This window comes from Macrobrachium nipponense, chromosome 7, assembly GCF_015104395.2.
Source record: "Macrobrachium nipponense isolate FS-2020 chromosome 7, ASM1510439v2, whole genome shotgun sequence".
In the NCBI taxonomy this organism is placed as follows: Eukaryota; Metazoa; Arthropoda; class Malacostraca; order Decapoda; family Palaemonidae; genus Macrobrachium; species Macrobrachium nipponense.
The window spans coordinates 7,761,225-7,766,224 of NC_061109.1; positions in this window are offsets into that span (position 1 = coordinate 7,761,225).

A 5,000-nucleotide genomic window follows, 5' to 3' on the forward strand; every position below is an offset into this window, starting at 1 on the left:
AATGGATAAATATCCTTAATAATGAAGGATACTATGATGACAAGAATAATTAGTAGAAGAAAGAGGCATAATGAACATAGAGAAGTGATTAATGTCCATAAACAAAATAGACAGTTACATCCAAAATCTGCAGTTCTGAACTAATTCAGATAAATTATCCACCAACTGCCTGGAGCACTAACCATGAAATGGTATTAGGAGCACACACACACACACACACACACACACACACACACACACACACATATATATATATATATATATATATATATATATATATATATATATATATATATATATATATATATATATTGTACCTCTGACTTGTGAGGTAAACGTTCTAATCATTAGACCAGACTCTCTATCTCTCTCTCTCTCCCTCTCTCTCTCTCTGTTTATAGTCCTAACGGAATGAAAACATCGTAGGTGAGGCCTCTAAGCAGGGAATGCAGATATGAGTCGTCTTGCTTTGGTGAGATGTTCTTGAGCCGTACAATAAGAGAGAAAAGGAGAGAGACAGAAGATGGACTGTTTGTAACCTGAGATAATAAAGGATCTTCGATACCATGTTATCACGTCGTCTATCTCTTATTTTCCTTATATATACTTTAGGCTCCATTTACCAACTATTCTATAATTATCAAATCCGAGTGGATCTTTCTTATTTGTCCGTCCCTGGATAGGTAGGGGATCGAGAGGGTAAGGGAGACATGGCACATCCGCTCTCCTCCTGTAAACGTGTTTGTCCGCCCCAGTTGGGGGTGGGGTAGGTAGGGGATCGGGAGGGTAGGGGAGACATGATACATCGAACCTCCTCCTATAAACCTGTTTGTCGGTCCCAGGTTGTGGATGGGGCAGGTAGGGGATCGAGAGGGTAGGTGAGACAGGACATATCTGCCCTCCTCCCATAAACATGCTTGTCACCACCACGTGGGGGCGTGATAGTTAGGGGTTTGGGAGGGTGGGGGAGACATGATACATCCACCCTCCACCTGTAAATCCGTTTGTCCGCCCTGGTTGGGGCGGGGTAAGTAGGGGATCAGGAGGCTAGGGAGGAAATATGGGCAGCGCCGGATACCAGCGCAGTGTAGCACGTGCCATCAAGCTCGTATTTATAACATTTCCTTATTTCACCACAAGTCACAAGTCGTGATATGTGTTTTTTTTTTAAGTCTTGGAACAGAAAACAATTTAATTGGGTAATGAATCGGTAATATTTTTTTTGTCTTTTAACGTCAGATATATGATGAAGGTTTCCTCCAAAGGTACCTCTCTCTCTCTCTCTCTCTCTCTCTCTCTCTCTCTCTCTCTCTCTCTCTCTCTGTATTTGTATCTAAGATGTTCGTCTTCGAACTGACTTTCTGCCCCTCAGTAAGTCCTTGAGGCGAAGTTCCTTGTCCTATGACTCTCTTCGATATAGTCATGACAACTGCAGTTGACTGACCATTTCGCCCGATTCACATATAGCAGTTGGGGTACGACGGTGTTTTAATGGAGCTTGGCTCTCTATCTCTTCTCAAATAAGGTTAGGACCCGGAAATCCGTGCAAGAGAGGCAGAGATACCGATCGAACCATAAAACATTATTATTATTATTATTATTATTATTATTATTATTATTATTATTATTATTATTATTATTATCTGCTTAAGTGAGTTCCATTTTTTTGATCTTATAGGTCTTATCTCCCTTGGGGAACGGTAAAGAAGGAAAAGTATCTTGTAGCTTTTCTGTATATCTTCAAGCCTTATATGACTGTCCGTATAGATAAATACATAGTACATACAAAAATAATACAGGGTCCAATTACTAAGGGATCCGGTAAATGCAAAGGATTTTCATAGTAGCGACTGCGAGACGTTTTAATCCAACCGGATTTTGGGGCAGACACATCACATGGCATAACCAAGTACCGAACTTTCCCTGAAAGAGTAGTGCGCCATATCTTAAAAACTAACTATACATTCTTCTTCAAAATAATCTCATCATGCTTTCCACATCCAATTAGTCTGCGAGAACTATTTTGAACTGACCTAACCTAACCTAACTTGGGGTCATGGCAAAAAAAAAAAATAATAAATAAATAAATGCATAAAATACCGGGGCTACACCTCTGGAAATTGCCACCAGGGTCATGCTTTAGTGCACTGAATTGGGAACAATGAACGCCCATCGTTTATTTTTCATTCATATTCAATATTCCAAAATATGGAGACGTAAAAAGTTATAAGAGAAAGAGAGAGAGAGAGAGAGAGAGAGAGAGAGAGAGAGAGAGAGAGAGAGAGAGAGAGAGAGAGAGCTGGATAATACACGCTTTCTTTTCAATTTTTTCTTTGCCGATTTTTTTCGATTTTTATTAATGATACCATTTGTCCACAGTCCTGACTTCAAGATCAGTCCTTTCATGTCCAGTCTTCTGTTTTCACAGAAATCTTGAGACTTTCTTACCATCTTGATGTTCCTTCACATCAATTTCCACGTCGACGTTTTCTTTTCTCCTCGGGAGCCGATTCCAAGCAGTGTGTTTCTTTTTAAAATAAATGTTTGACCCTGCCTGTGGATTCTGGGAAACTTAGAAGGAAGCAGCTCAACTGCTGGAGGTCAGAAGTTTACGCTTTCAACATTAGAAAGCGTTCAACAATCCAGCACCTGATACTGCGAGGTCATTCATTTTTCCTCGCTATAGCAGTGTTTGATAAGGTTGAATAAGTTAGACCCCGATGCAAACAACGCCCCGTGTTGACTCTGAGCGATGGAATTCGTGCTGGCTTTTTGCCAGGGAAAAGAAGAAAGGAGAAATGTAAGGTCGAGTTTCATGGCTGGATACATACTGCATATCGCCTCCTTACAGATTCCTCGCTTCAGTGATGCTAAAAAAAAAAAAAAAAAAAAAAAAAAAAAAAAAATCTAGACGATAAACAAGCATCCGGTTTACCCAGGGTCATTTTTCTTGGCGCGTTTTTTTTTCTATCCGGGAATAGAATCTTTTATTCCCTTCGCGACGAAAAAGTTTCAGTTCTGGATAATGAATTCCATCGACCTCCTTCCAAGAAATGCTGCAGACTCTCTCTAGATAACTGGGATGCCATAAATTCGCGCGTCATATTTCATCGGGATTTGCGCCAAGAACGTAACATCCAATATTGACTCTTGATCTCTCCCCCGTCAACCAAGACTCCTCTCTCTCTCTCTCTCTCTCTCTCTCTCTCTCTCTCTCTCTCTCTCTCTCTCTCTACACGCACACGCACGCGCACACACACATACACACACACATATAAAACACTTATGTACATTTTATGCAAAAGGGACTACGTACTATGACAAAGGAAATATCTTACCTACGTACAACCTGTGACGACCCGTTGCATAATAAGACGTGATAGGGCGAAACTCTTAATAATTATGAGCAGAAAAAACAGGTAGAGATGGCGGATCTTCGCCAACGACTAAGTGCATGAGTAGGCATTTATTTCCCGACTAAAATTGACCAGTTATCCGGATCCAAACTAAACGACTCGGGTTCATCAGAGACATAATCACTGAAGACCTTCATTCTCACACTCGCATTCTGAGTGCAAAACTCTGCGGCAATGGCACTCCTTGTTTCGGCTCTAAGCCCTTTTGATGACTTCAAACCCCCAATGAATTGCCCAATATGGTTTCATACCCCCTTTGCTTAAGTCCTCTCAAGTCCTATTTGTTTACAGTATGACTTAATATACTTAGTGAATGCATATTTTAGGTATGAATAGCTTGGAATAGGACATACAAGAAAATTGAAAGCATTTATAGCTTTACATAGTTATTTATTTACGAAATGAAGCCATGTATACTTTGACACATTAAAATCATATACATATAAATACCCAGAGATCAAGTCCCATGCCCCCAGCATGTGGTTCTCATACCACCAAGGGGTATGGATACCCCCCTGTTAACAACCCCTCCCCTGGCATAGAGTTTTATTTTATTATATATATATATATATATATATATATATATATATATATATATATATGTATATACATATATATATATATGTAGTATATATATTGTCATACTTCTCACGTGTGTCCAGTATTTTTATTTTGTTATTAGTTCTATATATAATTTGAGTGGTAAAGTATCTTCCTTCGTTTCAATGTTATTAATTTTGAGTACATTATTGCGAAAATTTATTGGTAATTTCATTAAATATATATTCTCCTAACAACATGGGATATTTCGCAAATGCTCACAATTTATTGATAGACTGTGTGAGTTAATTTGGAATTCTGATTTTACTTTTAACATTCAACTTTTTATGAGTATTCACAAAAAGCATACATATATAATATTACTTTGTATCCTGTACTTTCCTTAACAGTATCAGGTGGACGAGTAACATGACTGGGGTTGAATACTTTTGTCACGTGAAGTATGTGCACTATTGTTGAAAATGCTTTTCTCTCCTGTGATTAATAATTCCGTCTAAAAATCCACTGCTTTAAGTAGATATGGAATTCTATACCATACCATGTGTTACTTACTTTCTAATAGGTTCATGGTCGACTGTCATTCAGAGTTTTCCCGGGCAGTGCTGGGGTTGTCAGCTAATATGATATAATATAATATGTACTATATTTATAATAAAATATAATATATACTATATATATATAATATAATATAATATATATATATACTACACACACACACAAAGACACACACACACACACACATATATATATATATATATATATATATATATATATATATATATATAGATATATATATATATATATATATATTATATATATATATATATATATATATATATATATATATATATATAGATATATTATCTCCTCCTCTCGACCAAAAGCCAACCAAGCGTCGTTCTTGGGCAAACCAAAACACACTTTTGCTTATCCCACAATTTCATCATGGCAACTAAAGTCAATGTCAGGGATTATCCGCTTTTAAGAATCGAAATCTCCAGCACTTTGGAAGCAGCGAATCTC